The 20,203-nt window shown below is 42.2% G+C and overlaps 1 protein-coding gene across 5 annotated transcripts in view; it reads right to left on the bottom strand.

Annotated features, from left to right (window-relative positions):
* LOC139583752 (zinc finger protein 438-like) overlaps window positions 1-20,203 on the bottom strand; it is a 93,579-nt gene that overhangs the window by 32,156 nt on the left and 41,220 nt on the right. For all 5 annotated transcript variants that reach the window (XM_071415185.1, XM_071415186.1, XM_071415187.1 and 2 more), the window contains one exon: window positions 4,384-4,503. The gene's annotated coding sequence lies outside the window, so the exon portion shown is untranslated. The remainder of the gene's footprint in view (window positions 1-4,383; window positions 4,504-20,203) is intronic.

Genomic DNA, 20,203 nt, shown 5'->3' with positions numbered 1-20,203 from the left:
GTGGTTCCAAATTTAAGAATGATGGAGGCCACTGTGTTCTTGGGGACCTTCAATGCTGAAGAATTTGTTTGGTACCCTTCCCAAGATCTCTGCCTCGACACAATCCTGTCTCGGAGCTCTACGGACAATTCCTTCGACCTCACTGTTTGGTTTTTGCTCTGACATGCACTGTCAACTGTGGGACCTTATATAGACAGGTGTGTGCCTCCCAAATCATGTCCAATCAATTGAATTTACCACAGATGGACTCCAATCAAGCTGCAGAAACATCAAGGATGAGCAATGGAAACAGGATGCACCTGAGCACAATTTCAAGTCGCATAGCAAAGGATCTGAATATTTATGTAAATAAATGTACTTTTAGCAAACATTTCTAAAAACCTGTTTTCGCTTTGTCATTATGGAGTATTGTGTGTAGATGGATGAAGATTTTTATTTGTATTTAATCCATTTTACAATAAGGCTGCAAAGTAACAAAATGTGGAAAAAGTCAAGGGGTACTTTCCAAAGGCATTGTATGTACATCTAAGTAGGGATAAAGTGACTAGGCAACACGATAGATAATAAACAGTAACAGAAACGTATGTGATGACTCAAAAGAGTTAGTGCAAAAAGGGGTCAATGCAGAAAAACTTATCACATTCCCAGTGGGTCAGAAGTTTACATGCACTCAATTAGTATTTGGTAGCATTGCCTTTACATTGTTGAACTTGGGGCAAACGTTTCGGGTAGCCTTCCACAAGCTTCCCACAATAAGTTGGGTGAATTTTGGCCCATTCCTCCTGACAGAGCTGGTGTAACGGAGTCAGGTTTGTAGGCCTCCTTGATCGCACATGCTTTTTCAGTTATGCCAACACATTTTTTATAGGATTGAGGTCAGGGCTTTGTGAAGGCCACTCCAATACCTTGACTTTGTTGTCCTTAAGCCATTTTGCCACAACTTTGGAAGTATGCTAGGGGTCATTGTCCATTTGGAAGACCCATTTGCGACCAACCTTCAACTTCCTGACTGATGTCTTGAGATGTTGCTTCAATATATCCACACTTTTCCTGCCTCATGAAACCATCTAATTTTGTGAAGTGCACCAGTCCCTCCTGCAGCAAAGCACCCCCACAACATGATGCTGCCACCCTTGTGCTTCACGGTTGGGATGGTGTTCTTCGGCTTGCAAGCCTCCCCCTTTTTCCTCCAAAAATAACGATGGCCAAACAGTTCTATTTTGTTTCATCAGACCAGAGGACATTTCTCCAAAAAGTACGATCTTTGTCCCCATGTGCAGTTGCAAACCGTAGTCTGGCTTTTTTATGGAGGTTTTGGAGCAGCGGCTTCTTCCTTGCTGAACGGCCTTTCAGGTGATGTCGATATATAGGACTCGTTTTTTAACAAGAAATTTGTGGAGTGGTTGAAAAACTAGTTTTAATGACTCCAACCTAAGTGTATGTAAACTTCCGACTTCAACTGTAATGTTGCGTTTACTGTCCTGTTCTGAGAAGTACTCCACTGTCCATTCTGACATCGCGTACATAAAACAACTCACACTGGGGTGACTGTTAGATATATTTGGAACTCACGTATGAAAAGGTTAACTGTAAAATTACAGGAAGATTTTTGAATTAGAGATGATTACTGTAATTTTACTAGAATTTGTTCATTATTCTGAAAAAAAGGAAATTACTGTAAAATGTTAGTGAAGTTTGTCAAATGACATGTATTTTTTTTTTTACAGTGTACCAGCACTGAGTCAATGTGCAGAGGTACGAGGTAGTTGAGGTAATGTGTACATGTAGGTAGCTGTAAAAGCAACTAGCCAATCAGGATAGATAATAAACAGAGTAGCAGCAATGTAAGTGGTGTGAAAGTACGTGTGTGTTTGTGTGTGGCATCAATATGCATGTGTGTGTGAGCGTATGTAGTGCGTGTGTATGTGTGTGTTGGCGTGTCAGTGTGTGTGAGTGTGTGGGTAGAGTCTGTGCAAAAAAGGGTCAATGCAATAGTCTGGGTGGCCATTTGATTAACTGTTTAGCAGTCTTATGGCTTGGGGATAGAAGCCTTTTGGTCCCAGCCTTGGTGCATCGGTACCTCTTGCCATGCGGTATCAGAGTGAACAGTCTATAGCTTGGGTGGCTGGGGTCTTTGGCAATTTTCTGAGCCTTGTTGTGCTGGCACCACACAGCCAGATCTCTGACCTCCTCCCTGTAGGCTGTCTCGTCGTCGTCGGTGATCAGGCCTACCACCGTCGTGTCATCAGCTGGTGGTGTTGGAGTTATGCATGGGCACACTGTCATTGGTGAACAGGGAGTACAGGTGGGGACTAAGCACACACACTGGGTTCAAAATTGATTTTGAATCCTTCAATGACTAACTGTGCTTGTTTGAGCTAACCGGCACAATGGAACCAATGGAATAGTCCAAAAACTGCAAAACCCACACGTCTAGGCACTCCAATCAAATGCTGTAAAGTATTTGAAAATAAATCAAATACCACTTGAACCCAGGTCTGGTTAGTTAGCGCCCGAACTGAAAAACGCAGTTCTCATTCCTGAGGTATAGAGAGGGAAAGGTGAAAGCCCGCCTGTCTCTCTCTCGTCTCAGCAGAGTTAGAAAAGGTTACTGCACAAATTGAGCAGCTGCTCCAGAGTCTTTGATGGGCATTAGAACCTGGGAAACATTGTCTGGCAGGATCAAAGGGAACCCTGGGTAATTACTGTAGTTACCTTCAGTGATGCTGTTTAACCACACACACAGACAGACACAACCTTACCCTCACTAGCTAGTTTTAATGGGCCTCGAAAGAGGAGGCATAAAGCAGAGGGAACACAGTGGCAGTGTCTCAATCGAGGCAGATAGCTTCCTTTCCTTGTGTCCTTTCCTCCATGACCCCCAACCTGTCATGGCCAGGACAGGAGGCCATTCAGGATCAACTCATTCAGTCCTGTCAGCTATTATAGTACAGAGTTGATGAAAAGAGAAAATGGAGGAAAAGGGAGAGATGGTAAAAGATGTGATGGCGGAGTTAGATTATCTATTTCTATAACGAGGTCAATGATAGTTGAGGGATTTGACTCTCCTGGGAGGAGGAGAGGAGGATCACACACAGGAGATGAGATGTGGATACGTTCGTTTGGCGCTCTTTTGCTCTGGCTGTCTGTGTAAACAGGACATGATAAGAAGCGAGGAGAGGAAACGGTAATCTCTGATTCCTGGATATTCGAGGTATGGCAGGCTTTTGGGAGTTTCTCCCCCTTTACAGAGAAGCTTTTAATCTTTCAATTTCCTATGATATAACAATATTCTGTGCAAGCCTGCGCAGGTCTGTCTCAAACTAGGGCTGGGTGGTATACCGTTTTTTGCGATATACCGGTATTGATGCACGGACTGGTTTGGGTTTTTACTTTACCTTCTATAACGGTATTTGAATGTTTGTTAAATATAGTTTACTCTGCCACTTGAGTCCTCTCTCTCCGCTCTCTCGCTCCATGCTGCTTTCCACACAGACCTAGCCCCGCCCCGGTCACTCAAGGAGCGCATTCATTGTTGCTCGACCATGAGACACTTGCTTTCAGTCTCTGCATGGTCAATGCAGCACATGCAACAATGTTGATGACTACGATGCAGTTTCGACTTTGCTTCCTAATATAAATCCACCAGCGTTCTACAATTACACTATTAGTTTGTGTTTCTTACATCTGCAAACAGCTAGTCCTGTTGGTCCGCTACCTGGGGAGGCACGTAGCCTAGTGGTTAGAGCTTTGTGCCAGTAACCGAAAAGTTGCTAAATCGAATTCCTGAGGTAAAAATCTGTCGTTCTACCTCTGAACAAGGCAGTTAACCCACAGTTCCTAGGCCGTCATTGTAAATAAGAATTTGTTAACTGACTTGCATAGTTAAATAAAAGGTTAAATATATTTTTCAAATGCTAATCGCTAGTTAGCTGGCTAGCTAATAAAATGTACTGAGTCACATTAAATGTAGCACAGCCTAGTACCAGTAAATGTTATACAGCCTGGTACCAGTGATGGTTAAGCCCTAAATCAGCATGTTGTTTGTGCAACAGTATCTTTTAAATCAAAGAGGAATAGGCGAAGTGGCTAAGAGAAAACATTTATATATAGCCAAAGATTATAGGGTCCCCTAGGAGTTTTTTTAACTGAACAGTATAAAACAATCAGAATGGAGAGAGACCCATTGAAATCACTTAGAATGTGTTTCCACCCTATGGTCACACACTACTCATAAAGCAAATTTAGAACTTTTATTATTCAACAACATAAAAGACAGTCCAAAATGTGAAAAAATATTGTGATATTATATTTTTGTCATATCGTCCAGCCTTATCTCAAACACACAGCATAAATGAAAAATGTTTTTTTATTTTTTATTACCAATGGCATTGTTCCGTCCTCCTTCTGTTGTGGCCCCTTTCTCTCTATGAGGTGGTCCCTCCTCTCTTCCAGGGTCGGTGCCAGAGGTCTGCTCCTCTCCCTGAACCTCTCCACGGGCCCCTGGAACACAAACAGTACATATAGGCTGAATTAACTAAATATACTACTGTAAAATCACATTATTTCTGATAGTATTTTTAAGGCATCCATTAGACACACAGATTGTGGTGACGCGCGGCCAAGCGCCTGCTGCTCTGCCCAAACATTAGACAAACGAATGTTTCGTTTAACACACCAGGCTACCAGCCAGGTGGGTGGTTGGGGACCCCTGGCCACTCTGTCAGGCTCTATATTAAATAAATCAAGAGCATTCTACTGTGTAAATTATTCAGTTAACACACCTTATCCTCTTCCAACAACCTTGTTGGAGAACCTCAAGAGTGAAAAGCAAAAGAAAGGGAGGGGGAAAAAGACAAGGGAAGGAAAAGAAGAAAAACAACTCATTCACCTGCAACTCAGCAAAACTCTGGGTACATCTCTAAGCACTCAGCCAGAGAAGAGAGATAATTCACCCTGACACCTCCATTGTTTCAGAGTAACGGTAACACACGCACATATACACGTGCGCATACACACACACACACAGAGAACAGTGTTTTCAGTACATATTTATAGAAAAATGGCTCTAGATCAGGGATGGGAAGTTTGATGTGGGCCACAAAAAAATTGAACTCATGAGGGGCCGCAGTGGCTCGTGGGTCTGTGTACCCACATCCATACACTTTTTATTGGTCCGCGGGCCAACAAAAGGGAATGATGCCTCTGTTCTTCTGCAGTTTTAAACACATAAAGAAATGCTTAAGTCAACCCATATGCAACATATGCACAGTATATAGGAAAGGAACACTAAACTCTAAACATACAGGGCCGGTTTCCCAGAAACAGATTGAGCCTTGTCCTGGATTCAAAAGGACGATCTATGGAGAATATCAATTAAAAGTGCTTAGTCCAAAACTACGGTTTAGGATTGGGCAGTATACAGATTTCCATACTTTCATACTGTGCCTCTGCCATCCAGGGTTATACGGTATTACCGGTAGTGCACACAAGGATGCTATTTTCTGCAGGGAAACACACACAAAAAACATCCCTTACCAGAATTTTAACAAAATTCTAACAAGTACTAAGGAATTCTCATAGTGGATGCTAGGTAAATGCTAACGAGCGCATGCAAACATTTACTCCTAGGACAGAGAACCAAGCTCATAAAGTATCTCAAAGCACAGTTTGCAGCACAAAAAAAAACAAATATTAGGCAGCTGGGATCTTAATCCAAGAGGGGAATGTCTCTGCTGCTATTACCAAGAAGCTTGATCTTGCAAGCTAACATCAGCCACTTAGTTAACGTTAGCAAAACCCAGCTGGAGAGAACTTATTTAGATAGTTAACTTAATAGTTAAGATATATAGCTGGCAAACTGTAGTAAATTTCACCGCACTTAATTTGCGCTGCAGGAGTGACTCCCACGAAGCTCCCCCGTTGTGCTTCTTTGTAAACAAACACATGTAGCTGGTTCAAACCTCTGTTTTGGGAAAATAGTACCGGTAAACTTCATAATGAACAATTATCTAACGGGCAAAATGATGAACACAATCTTCTGTATCTATTACCTAGTGCACAAGTTGACTGCAGGTATTTATTTTAAAAATACATTTTCAGGGCCCCCCGAGTGGCGCAGTGGTCTAAGGCACTACATTATAGTGCTAGCTGTGCCACTAGAGATCCTGGTACGAGTCCAGGCTCTGTCGCAGCCGGCCGCGACCGGGAGACCCATGGGGCGATGCACAATTGGCCCAGCGCCGTCCGGGTTAGGGGAGGGTTTGGCCGGCAGGGATGTCCTTGTCCCATCGCGCTCTAGCGACTCCTTTGGCCGGGTGCATGCACGCTGACACATTCGCCAGCCAGGTGTATGGTGTTTCCTCCGACACATTGGTGTGGCTGGCTTCTAGGTTAAGTGGGCACCCACCAGTGATTGATTTCCGGTCACAACTTGCAGACTTGTTTACGTGTTGCTGTGCGTTTTGTTGCCAACCTTACTTTGCTACCTGACAACTTTACGGTTTTTACTTTTTAATTTACCGTTTATATTTTTAGTTTTTCCCCTCACTCAACTTTTTTTCATTCAACTTTTTCACTCTGGACGCTTTATCTGGACATGGTTCGTCAGGACCTCCAACAGCCGAAGCTAAGTAGTAACATTAACATAATTGCAGTCGCTGTACTCATAATATACAGGAGAACGATCGCCTTACGGCGAGGATAGCTCTGCTGCAAGCCCAGCTTCAGACGCAATCGTTAGGCAAGGGTAATTTCAGTGTAGGAAAGGATGAAACAGCGTCTGTGCCGTAAGTACAGATAGAAACGTTAGTACAAATCCCCTCGCACGGTCCCCGCAGCCGGACAACTTTCTCATGGCTTCTGGAGGGAAATGCTGTAGGAATGCTCAACCGGTGTCGCTCATTCAGCCGACAGAAACTTTCAACCGGTTTCCCCCATTAAGCAGCGAGTCGGGGTCTGAGGCCGAGCCTTCTCTGGTCTCTACTCCTTCCGTTACGGGGTCTGAGACGCCGAAGCTTCCCACCATTAGCTCTGACAAATTGAAAACCCTAGTCATTGGCGACTCCATTACCCGCAGTATTAGACTTAAAACGAGTCATCCAGTGATCATACACTGTTTATCAGGGGGCAGGGCTACCGACGTTAAGGCTAATCTGAAGATGGTGCTGGCTAAAGCTAAAACTGGCAAGTGTAGAGAGTATAGAGATATTGTTATCCACGTCGGCACCAATGATGTTAGGATGAAACAGTCAGAGGTCACCAAGCGCAACATAGCTTCAGCCTGTAAATCAGCTAGAAAGATGTGTCGGCATCGAGTAATTGTCTCTGGCCCCCTCCCAGTTAGGGGGAGTGATGAGCTCTACAGCAGAGTCTCACAACTCAATCGCTGGTTGAAAACTGTTTTCTGCCCCTCCCAAAAGATAGAATTTGTAGATAATTGGCCCTCTTTCTGGGACTCACCCACAAACAGGAAAATAAAAAAACTATCGACCTATATCGAATATTTCATTCCTCTCAAATATTTTAGAAAAAGCTGTTGCGCAGCAACTCACTGAATTGCTGAAGAGAAACAATGTATATGAAATGCTTCAGACTGGTTTTAGACCCCATCATAGCACTGAGACTGCACTTGTGAAGGTGGTAAATTACCTTTTAATGGCGTCAGACCGAGGCTCTGCATCTGTCCTCGTGCTCCTAGACCTTAGTGCTGCTTTTGATACCATCGATCACCACATTCTTTTGGAGAGATTGGACACCCAAATTGGTCTACACGGACAAGTTCTGGCCTGGTTTAGATCTTATCTGTCGGACAGATATCAATTTGTCTCTGTGAATGATTTGTCCTCTGACAAATTAACTGTACATTTCGGTGTTCCTCATGGTTCCTCATTTTGTACAGTTTCTGACCTAAACTACACAAGTAACTCAAAATGTTACTCAGTTTGCTGCACACACAACACTAATATCAGCCAGCAAGGCCCTTGATCCAGCAGGGGATTCTCTGCTGTTACCAAGCAAATGCTTGATATTGGAAGAAGCTAGCTAACCACTTAGCTAGATAGCTAACTAAACTCTGCAAAAAAATAAATGTCCCTTTTTCAGGTCCCTGTCTTTCAAAGATAATACGTAAAAATCCAAATAACTTCATAGATATTCATTATAAAGGGTTTAAACATTGTTTCCCATGCTTGTTCAATGAACCATAAACAATTAATGAACAAGCACCTGTGGAACGGTCGTTAAGACACTAACAGCTTACAGACAGTAGGCAATTAAGGTCACAGTTATGAAAACTTAGTACACTAAAGAGGCCTTTCTACTGACTCTTAAAAACACCAACAGGGCCATTCCGTTGCATATAATCGATGCGGTGCGTATCGTTGCTCCAATGAGTACCTAACCATGAACATCAATGCCTTAAAATCTTAAAATCAATACACAGAAGTATATATTTTTAAACCTGCATATTTAGCTAAAAGAAATCCAGGTTAGCAGGCAATATTAACCAGGTGAAATTGTGTCACTTCTCTTGCGTTCATTGCAAGCAGAGTCAGTGTATATGCAACAGTTTGGGCCACCTAAATTGCCAGAATTTTACGTAATTATGACATAACATAGAAGGTTGTGCAATGTAATAGGAATATTTAGACTAATGGATGCCACCCCTTAGATAAAACACGGAACGGTTCCGTATTTCAATGAAAGAATAAACGTCTTGTTTTCGAGATGATAGTTTCCGTATTCGACCATATTAATGACCTAAGGCTCGTATTTCTGTGTGTTATAACTAAGTCTATGATTTGATAGAGCAGTCTGACTGAGCGGTGGCAGGCAGCAGCAGGCTCGTAAGCATTCATTCAAACAGCACTTTCCTGCGTTTTGCCAGCAGCTCTTCGCAAGCACAGTGCTGTTTATGACTTCAAGCCTATCAACTCCCGAGATTAGGCTGGTGTAACCGATGTGAAATGGCTAGCTAGTTAGTGGGGTGCGCGCTATTAGCGTTTCAAACGTCACTCGCTCTGAGACTTGGAGTGGTTATTCCCCTTGCTCTGCATGGGTAACGCTGCTTTGAGGGTGGCTGTTGTCATTGTGTTCCTGGTTCGAGCCCAGGGAGGAGTGAGGAGAGGGACGGAAGCTATACTGTTACACTGGCAATACTAAAGTGCCTATAAGAACATCCAATAGTCAAAGGTTAATGAAATACAAATGGTATAGAGAGAAATAGTCCTATAATTCCTATAATAACTACAACCTAAAACTTCTTACCTGGGAATATTGAAGACTGATGTTAAAAGGAACCACCAGCTTTCATATGTTCTTATGTTCTGAGCAAGGAACTTAAACGTTAGTTTTCTTACATGGCACATATTGTACTTTTACTTTCTTCTCCAACACTTTGTTTTTGCATTATTTAAACCAAATTGAACATGTTTCATTATTTATTTGAGGCTAAATTGATTTTATTGATGTATTATATTAAGTCAAAATAAGTGTTAATTCAGTATTGTTGTAATTGTCATTATTACTAAATAAATGTAAAAAATAAATAAATGTAAAAAATAAATAAATAAAAATCGGCCGATTAATCGGTATCGGCGTTGAAAAATCATAAATCGGTCGACCTCTAACCAAGTTGTTCAAATAAACCTTCAGATCAAACTTCCATTCTGTTTTTCCTCCCACCCTCCCATGCAGCTATCAGGTTCATATTCCCTCCATAAGGCTGGGGCTGGCATTTACATTGGCCTCTCCCTCCCTCCGCCATCACCATCCAGGCCAGGGCTGTAACCAGTAACCACCTTGCAATGTAAATTATTACATTTGTGAATCAAGCTTTCCACCTCAAACAGGCTGTTTATACATGCCCTGATATAGAGGGAGATAAAGAGCAAGTGTGTTTTCCTGGGGGTGTTGAATGTCATTAGCCTACGCTGAGGCTTTGTGTGTGTGTATGTTATTCATAATGGCATTCTATCTACATACTACGTGGCTACGCCTCTCGTTCTGTATAATGGCCATGTTCTGTTATAATCTCCACCCGGCACAGCCAGAAGAGGACTGCCCACCCCTCATAGCCTGGTTCCTCACTAGGTTTCGGCCTTTCTAGGGAGTTTTTCCTAGCCACCGTGCTTCTACACCTGCATTGCTTGCTGTTTGGGGTCTTAGGCTGGGTTTCTGTACAGCACTTTGAGATATCAGCTGATGTAAGAAGGGCTATATAAAAACATTTGATTTAATTTGATATACAGGGGTTACCGGTACAGAGTCAATGTGCGGGGGCACCGGGGGCAAACCACCCAGTTTATAATATTGGCCATATACCACACCCCCTCGGGGCTTATTGCTTAATTAGAGGACGGCAGTGATGTCACCAGTGAGATAATAAGGGGTTCCATTGATGCCAAGGCAGGGTGCTTCATGAAATAGACTCACATCTAAAAACATCTCTAAAATCAGTTTGTTAACTTTGTGTGGAGAAGGCTAGGGTAGGCCAAGCCTTGGCTTATGGGTAGTACAAAGAAAGTTGTTCATTCCAATCCAACTGGAAAGTACCGGGCAGTCATGCTGCCTCACATGGTGGCACAATGTACAGTTCGAATGTAGTCAATCATTCAATCACCCCCATTTGGAATCGTACTACAGGACCTAGCCTACATGTTTAGCCCTGTGTATATAAAAGAAAGAAGAAAATAAAACTTGGTATGATATACAGTGCCTTCGGGAATGTACTCAGACCCCTGGACTTTTCCCACATTTTGTTAAGTTACAGCCTTATTCTAAAATTGATCAAATGAAACTAATTCCTCAGCAATCTACACACAATACCCCACAATGACAAAGCGAAAACAGGTTTTTGGAAAGTTTAGCTAATTCTTTTAATTTTTTAAAATAGAATTTACATAAGTATTCAGACACTTTGCTATGAGACTCGATATTGAGCTCGGATGCATCCTATTTCCATTGATCATCCTTGAGATGTTTCTAGAACTTGATTGGAGACCACTTGTGGTAAATTCAATTGATTGGACATGATTTGGAAAGGCACACACCTGTCTATATAAAGGTCCCACAGTTGTCAGTGCATGTCAGAGCAAAAAAACCAAGCCATGAGGTTGAAGGAATTGTCCGTAGTGCGCCGAGACAGGATTGTGTCAAGGCACAGATCTGGGGAAGGGTACAAAAAATGTCTGCAGCATTGAAGGTCCCCAAGAACACAGTGTGCTGCATCATTCTTAAATGGAAGAAGTTTGGAACCACCAAGAGTCTTCCTAAAGTTATAGCAAGATGATGCCGACAGAGATGGTCGCCTCGCTTCACGTTCTTAGGAAACTAAGCAGTAATTTGTTTTTTTGATTTGTTAGATTACTTGTTGGTTATTACTGCAGCGTCGGAACTAGAAGCACAAGCATTTCACTACACTCACATTAACATCTGCTAACCATGTGTATGTGACCAATAAAGTTTGATTTGAAGTTGGCCGCCCGGCCAAACTGAGCAATCAGGGGGAGAAGGGCCTTGGTCAAGGAAGTGACCAAGAACCCCATGCTCACTCTGACAGAGCTCTAGAGTTCTTCTGTGGAGATGGGAGAACCATCCAGAAGGACAACCCTCTGCAGCACTCCACCAATCAGGCCTTTATGGCAGTGGCCAGATGGAAGCCACTCCTCAGTAAAAGGCACATGAAATCCTGCTTGGTGTTTGCCAAAAGGCACCTAAAGACTCTCAGACCATGAGATTCTCTGGTCTGATGAAACCAAGATTGAACTCACTGGCCTGAATGCCAAGCGTCACATCTGGAGGAAACCTGGCACCATCCCTACGGTGAAGAAAGGTGGTGGCATAATCTCGCTGAAAAGCATCCCCACAGCATTAGGGACTGGGAGACTAGTAGGTATTGAGGTAAAGATGAACGGAGCAAAGTACAGAGAGATCCTTGATGAAAACCTGCTCCAGAGTAGGGCTGGGAGGTATACCGTTTTTTGCGATATACTGGTATTGATGCACGGACCGGTTTGGGTTTTTACTTTATCAAACTGACAGAGCTTGAGAAGATCTGCAGAGTATTTGGGGAGGAACTCCAGGTGTGCCAAGCTTGTAGTGTTATACCCAATAAGACTCTTGGCTGTAATTGCTCCCAAAGGTGCTTCAAATTACTGAGTAAAGGGTCTGAATACTACGTACAGTTGAAGTCGAAAGTTTGAATACACCTTAGCCAAATACATTTAAACTAAATTTTTCACAATTCCTGACCTTTAATCCTAGTAAAAATTCCCTGTTTTACGTCAGTTAGGATTACCACTTTATTTTAAGAATGTGAAATGTCAGAATAAAAAAAGTAGAGAATTATTTATTTCAGATTTTATTTCTTTCATCACATTCCCAGTGGCTCAGATGTTTATATACACTCAATTAGTATTTGGTAGCATTGCCTTGAAATTGTTTAACTTTGGTCAAATGTTTCGGGTAGCCTTCCACAAGCTTCCCACAATAAATTGGGTGAATTTTGGCCCATTCCTCCTGACAGTGCTGGTGTAACTGAGTCAGGTTTGTAGGCCTCCTTGCTCGCACACACTTTTTCAGTTCTGGCCACAAATTTTCTATAGGATTGAGGTCAGGGCTTTGTGATGGCCACTTCAATACCTTGACTTTGTTGTCCTTAAGCCATTTTGCCACAACTTTGGAAGTATGCTAGGGGTCATTGTCCATTTGGAAGACCCATTTGCGACCAAGCTTTAACTTCCTGACTGATGTCTTGAGATATTGCTTCAATATATCCACATAATTTCCCTACCTCATGATGCCATCTATTTTGTGAAGTGCACCAGTCCCTCCTGCAGCAAAGCACCCCCACAACATGATGCTGCCACCCCGTGCTTCACGATTGGGATGGTGTTCTTCAGCCTGCAAGCCTCCCCCTTTTTCCTCCAAACATAACGATGGTCATTATGGCCAAACAGTTCTTTTTTGTTACATCAGACCAGAAGACATTTCTCCAAAAAGTATGATCTTTGTGCCCATGTGCAGTTGCAAACCGCAGTCTGGCTTTTTTATGGCAGTTTTGGAGCAGTGGCTACTTCCTTGCTGAGTGGCCTTTCAGGTTATGTTGATATAGGACTCGTTTTACTGTGGATATAGACACTTTTGTACCCGTTTCCTCTAGCATCTTCACAAGGTCCTTTGCTGTTGTTCTGGGATTGATTTGCACTTTTCGCACCAAAGTACATTCATCTCTAGGAGACAGAACAAGCCTCCTTCCTGTTAATACTTGTGTACTATTGTTTGTACAGATGAACGTGGTACCTTCAGGCATTTGGAAATTGCTCCCAAGGAAGAACCAGACTTGTGGAGGTCTGCAATTTTATTGGCTGATTTCTTTTGATTTTCCCATGATGTATAGCAAAGAGGCACTGAGTTTGAAGGTAGGCCTTGAAATACATCCACAGGTACACCTCCAATTGACTCACATTATGTCAATTAGCCTACCAGAAGCTTCTAAAGCCATGACATAATTTTCTGGAATTTTCCAAGCTGTTTAAAGGCACAGTCAACTTAGTGTATGTAAACTTCTGACCCACTGGAAGTGTGATACAGTGAATTATAAGTCAAATAATCTGTCTGTAAACAATTGTTTGAAAAATGACTTGTCATGCACAAAGTAGATGTCCTAACCAACTTGCCAAAACTATAGTTTGTTAACAGTACATTTGTGGAGTGGTTGAAAAACGAGTTTTAATGACTCCAACCTAAGTGTATGTAAACTTCCGACTTCAACTGTAAATGTGATATTTCAGATTTTTATTTATTTATAAATTAGCAACAATTTCTAAACACTATTTTTGCCTTCTCATTATGGGGTATTGTGTATAAATTGATAAGGGGAAAAAAAACATATAATCGATTTTAGAATAAGGCTGTAACCTAACAAAAAGAAAATAAAAACTCAAGGGTCTGAAATTAATACTTTAATACTTAATTAATACTTTCCGTACACACACTTACGCACACGCACACACACACACCATTTGACCAGCTCTGGAGACGAGTGGGAGGGTCCTGGCTGGCTCCTGTCCAAACATTGACTGTCTGTCTCTCCTCTCTACTTCTGCCCCCATTCTAACCCTATATTAACAAATCCTAGAATACACACACACAGGCCCTATATCAGTAAGGCCTCTCACACTGTCTTCCGTGCTGTACTGTGCTGGGCTTTCAGATATTTTTATTTTCACATTGCATTTTCCAGCACAGCTTGGCTCTCTAAAAGCGAGCAGAACTCACCCCAAAACCTATCCCGTCCCATATGTGTGAGAGCTATATGAGAAAAGAAGGCAGGGTGTCCCTATATCGTATCATACTAACTGAATAGTGCATGGCTGCGTCACAATTGCGTCACAATTGCAACCAATTAGTGATGGGAAGAAGAAAATTAAAAAACGATAGTTACATGTTGCAATATTATTTTTGTATATGGATTTATAAAAAAGGTAGCAATTGGTAGCGCTAGTCGACTGTGCCGGAGCCAAAACTCCAATATTTTTCGTCCTGAAGCTTGTTCTCCATCATCTTTTTTAAATAGGGAGCCAATTTGTTTTCAGAACTTTTATTTCCATGACAGATCAAAACTAGTTTTCTCATGACTCCCTTGTCTCTCTGCAGCAGACATATAGTGAGCAATATATTTGGAACTTCAAATCGCAATACATACAGAATCGAGAGAAATCGCAATACGTATCTCCACCTAAGTGTCGAGATAATATCGTACTGTGAGGTCCCTGGCAGATCCCAGACCTGTCCCTATGGTTCACTACATTTGACCAGAGCTCTTAGGGTCCTCCTGCCATGGTTGAGCTAGACACAACACCGTGATACCACGCAGACTAGTCACTCACCATCCCAATTCCCTGTGAGATGGGGCAGGCGAAGCCTGCAGCATTCTCCCCCTACTAGCCTGTCTGTCCCAGGTCGCTCTACTTGTTCGTACATTAGGGTCAATGGTAATTCATGTCTTACAAAAGAGACACAGTTCAACTGCTCAGCCAGGGACAGAGACTGCTCGCAAGTGCCAGCAGCGTTCCTTTCCTTCTCTTTGTGACCGACGGGAGAAAAGCAGATCCACTGTGAGTGAATACATTGGAGCTGCGAGACACTTCTAACCAGAGTAGCATTACTGTGTGTCAAGAAGCAAGCTGCTCAGTGCCTACAGAAGTCAACCAGGGGGAGGCATTTTATTTTTACTTTGAGAAACTGCAGTAGATTCACTAAAGATGGTACAAAAAAGATTGAAAAGATTGAAACAACATCTCACACAGGTGCAAACCCAGAGACACAGATACTCGGTAAAGTGGAACAGAAACCCTGTTGGATTATGAAGACAAGACTTTGAGCGCCAAGCTCCCAAAACTTAACGAGGGAGAGATCAAAAGCCTGTGTGTTCCTGGCGAGCGGAACCAATTAGCCAGGAGGGCCCGGCCAGGAGAGGAGGATGAGAGGAGAGACAAGCGCTTCCCTTTTAAATTGATCCCACAGAGACCCTGGTGGTGGTTACCCTTGACTCAGGAGAGATAACAACTCTCCAAGCCCCACGGATCTGAGGAGACTCGGTGAAGAGAAACCAGAGAGGGAGGGATAGAGAGAGAGGGAGGGATAGAGAGAGAGGGATAGAGAGAGAAAAAATAGCGAGAGAAGACAGAGTTGAGGCTAGGATAGAGAGCAGGGTGGGGACGGAGAACAGAACAAAAAGCTGATCTCAGTCTCTGGGGCAGTCAGTCAATGTGTATCCAGACAGCATCTGATCCAAACCCTCCCTTGACATGATGCCAACATAGATGGATTCTGGAGTATCAACTATCAAAACTAACCGATGTTACATGTCCTGATGATGTACTTTAGCAGCAGTGTCTATTTACTCTGTCCTGTTCTGGCAGATTAAGCCTTGGCTCATTAAGGTCTGAGATTAGACTCTAGACCACACCAGTCTGTTTAATCCCCCTGAGCATGGAGCTCGAGGGAACAATGGTATCACTTCAGCCCAGAGACCCAACATGCTGCCAGACTCAACACACAGCCTTCCCAGTGACCAACACATCAGCTCAGACACACTTTGCTGTGTGTGTCCTATCCCTTTATTGCATTAATAAAAAGGTGATTCAGTACTCAGTTGATCTCTCTAGGTGCTCGCTATAAAGATCTTCTCGCTCTCCCATCCTCCCTCCCTGGCTTTCTCTCTCTCTGTAGACACATGAAGCCTACCTTTCAGAGGTGAAGGGTAAAAAGCTAGTAAGTGTTGTAACTACATCTTGGTGGGGGCCCTTTATACGTACAGTGCCTTCAGAAAGTATTCACACCCCTTGACTTTTTCCACAATTTGCTGTCTTTCAGCTTGAATTTAAAATTGAATAAATGTAGCTTTTTTTGTCACTAGCCTACACACAATACCCCAAAATGTCAAAGTGGAATTATGTTTTTAGAAATTTGTACAAATTCATTAAAAATGAAAAGATGAAATGTGTTGAGTCAATAAGTGTTCAACTCCTTTGTTATTGCATGCCTAAATAAGTTCAGGAGTTAACACAAAGACATAGTTAGAGTTTAACATTGTAGTTACTCCACAATACTAACCTAAATGACATACTAAAAAGAAAGAAGCCCGTACAGAATAAAACATATTCCAAAACATGTATCCTGCTTGCAATAAGGCACTAAAGTAAAACTGAAAAGATTTGGCAAAGAAATTAAATACTTATGTCGTGAACACAAAGCGTTACATTTGGGGCTAATCGAACAAAAAACATCACAGTGCCACTCTTCATATTTTGAAGCATGGGAGTGGCTGCATCATGTTATGGGTATGCTTGTCAGTGGCAAGGACTAGGGAGTTTATGATAAAAAATAAACAATAGAGCTAAGCACAGGTAAAATCCTAGAGGAAAACCTGGTTGAATCTGCTTCCAACAGACACTGGGAGACAAATTCACCTTTTAGTAAGACAATAACCTAAAACACAAGGCCAAATCTACACTGAAGATGTGGCCTAGTTAGTTTTGACTTAAATCATCTTGAAAATATATGGCAAGTCGTGAAAATGGCTGTCTAGCAATGATTAACAACCAACTTGACAGAGCTTGAATTTTTTTAAATAATAGTGTGAAGATATCGCACAATCCAGGTGTGCAAACCTATTAGAAACTTACCCAGAAAGACTAACATGTATTGACTCAGGGGGTTGAGTACATATGTAATCAAGATACAGTATATTAGGGGGGGGGGGGGGTTTAACAAATGTTAGGATTTAATGTAGATTTAATGTAGATCCCACTTTGTAAAGCAGGAACATTTGGAAAAAGTCAAGGGGTGTGAATACATCCTGAAGACACTGTAAAGGCTTTACATGCCCTCTCCACACTAAAACACATGCGCTCTCTCCACAGGCCTTAGAGGTGCCTCTGTGATGTAGTCTCCTTACAAGAGGAGAAGATGTGTCCCGGGGGGAGTTGAGAGGTGAGAAGCAAAAGTTGAGGTAAGGGGGAGCTAGCAAAAGTAATGTAAAGCGGATCTATAGCATTCCAACTCGAGGTCGACCGATTAATCGGCATAGCCAATTAATTAGGGCCGATTTCAAGTTATAATAAATCGGTAAAAATCGGCCTTTTTGGACGCCGATTATATTGCAATCCATAAGGAAACTGCGTGGCAAGCTGACCACCTGTTACACGAGTGCAGCGTCAAAAGAACCTTGAGGCTGCTATGAGCCATTGTAAGTTGCTAGCTAGCATTAAACTTATCTTATAAAAAACAATCAATCTTCAAATAATCACTAGTTAACTACACATGGTTGATGATATTACTAGGTTAACTAGCTTGTCCTGTGTTGCATATAATCAATGCGGTGCCTGTTAATTTATCATCGAATCACAGCCTAATTTAACTTCGCCAAAAGGCTGATTTAACAAAAGCGCATTTGTGAAAAAAGCACATTCGTTGCACAAATGTACCTAACCATAAACATCAATGCCTTTCTTAAAATCAATACACAGAAGTATATTTTTTTTAACCCTGCATATTTAGTTAAAATAAATGCATGTTAGCAGGCAATATTAACTAGGGATATTGTGTCGCTTCTCTTGCGTTCAGTGCAAGCAGAGTCAGGGTATATGCAACAGTTTGGGACGCCTGGCTCATTGCGAACTGTGTTTCTTCCTAACAAAGACCGTAATGAATTTGCCCGAATTGTTCATAATTATGACATAATATTGAAGGTTGTGCAATGGAAGAGCAATATTTAGATTTTGGGTTGCCACCCGTCGAACAAATTACGAAATGGTTCCGTATTCCGCAGAAAGAATAAACATTTAGTTTTCGAAATTATAGTTTCCGGATTTGACCATATTAATGACCAAAGGATCGTATTTCTGTGTGTTTATTATAATTAAGTCTATGATTTGATATTTGATAGAGCAGTCTGACTGAGAAGTGGTAGGCAGCAGCAGGCTCGTAAGCATTCATTAAAAACAGCACTTTACTGCGTTTGCGAACAGCTCTTAGCAATGTTTGAAGCACAGCGCTGTTTATGACTTCAAGCCTATCAACTCCCGAGATTAGGCTGGCAATACTAAAGTGCCTTTCGGAACATCCAATAGTCAAAGGTATATGAATTACAAATAGGGAGAAATAGTCGACGGGTCATAATTCCTAAAACAACTACAACCTAAAACTTCTTTACTGGGAATATTGAAGAACTGGGAATATTGAAGAACTGGGAATATTGAACCACCAGCTTTCATATATTTAAAAAAAAAAGTTAATCATCCTCTGTGGCCAAATCATGCTTTCTACTGTAGTAGCCTATTTTGAATGATTTTATTTCTGTATAGACCGGAGTAGGCTAATTAGGTTACATCATTTTGCCAATTTTATTTTAGCTTAGCTTATGGACACGCCGCCTAGGTCTGTAGTGCACTTGTGATGGAGTTTTCAAAACAAATGGCCACTGGATTGATGCAAATCATAATGATGCTGCCAGGTAGGCAGAGGGTACTTTGTAGTTACCTGTTAATTTCCATTTTCATCGACGGTACAGCTATACAAAGTGGTAGACATTTGGCCCTACGTACACACACACAGACTGGGGAATTCCCGTGCCGTTGTTTCCTCCTCAGAAAGTTGGTATATTTTTGGTCAATTGCACATTACTGTTTGAATTAATCATGATAATAAAAAAGCAAATTGTGAAACTAACGTGACCAGGTAAAAAAATTAAAAATAAAAGTGTGTCGGACTGCCAAGTCAAATGGTCGCAAATGTGACACTTTTGGTCGCAGTATCGAACCCTGCACTTGTACAAATACGGAGTCCAATGGAGCATCTCTAATTGGACAATATCAGGTAATAAATGTTTCCAAACGTTTCCTCCCTACTGAACACCCCCCTGGTTGTAGTACTTAAGGCCATCACCATGGGCAGAGGGGTGAAGAAGACACTCAAGACAGTAAATAATTTGAAAGACTTTGAAGTACCGCAGCGTTGCGGCCGCCAGTATTTAGCCAGACTATAATTGTCTCCAGTCAAAGCACTCAGCTCAAGCTGTGACAGATAGCCAGCACGGGGCATGAATAACTTACAGCCTCATAAATAACTAGATCACTACTAATATCATTAAAGTACCCCCTGGTTGGCACAGCCACTCCTAATTCCTCCACACAGCTACGGCCTGCCTGCCTCCCTACCTGTCGCTCCCCATAACAAACGCGCTAAAATCACATCAATATTTTGACATTTCATTCAGCTCACTCTCCAGGCCGATGCAATTTTTTTAATTAGTTGAATAGAAAATTGGCAGGAGAGGCAGGATTGGGGTTTCGTAGCTGCCTGGGTCTCTATTGCCACAGGTAACCTTCTTTTGAGGGACTTAGCACAGAGAATTGATTGCTTGCAAGAGCAGACTCATCATCTCGGCTAATTTTCAGTGCGAAGCAGGCAGAGCAGGGGAGAAAAAAAAGAGAAAGAGACCTATTTATAATCGGTGGAGGAGAGAAGGAACAGGAGAGGGGGATTAGTCTGTCATTAGGATGAGGAGCGGAGGAGAGTAGAAAACATTTCTGGGGTTTAAAAAGCTGACAAACACAGTTTACTCTCTCCCTCCCTCCCTCGGACGCAAGCACGCCTCTTCTTGACATCCCCAAAGTACCACAGAGTACAGAATGAG

The sequence above is a fragment of the Salvelinus alpinus genome, chromosome 8, assembly GCF_045679555.1.
Source record: "Salvelinus alpinus chromosome 8, SLU_Salpinus.1, whole genome shotgun sequence".
Classification (NCBI taxonomy): Eukaryota; Metazoa; Chordata; class Actinopteri; order Salmoniformes; family Salmonidae; genus Salvelinus; species Salvelinus alpinus.
This window is presented reverse-complemented; position numbering and strand designations above follow the sequence as displayed.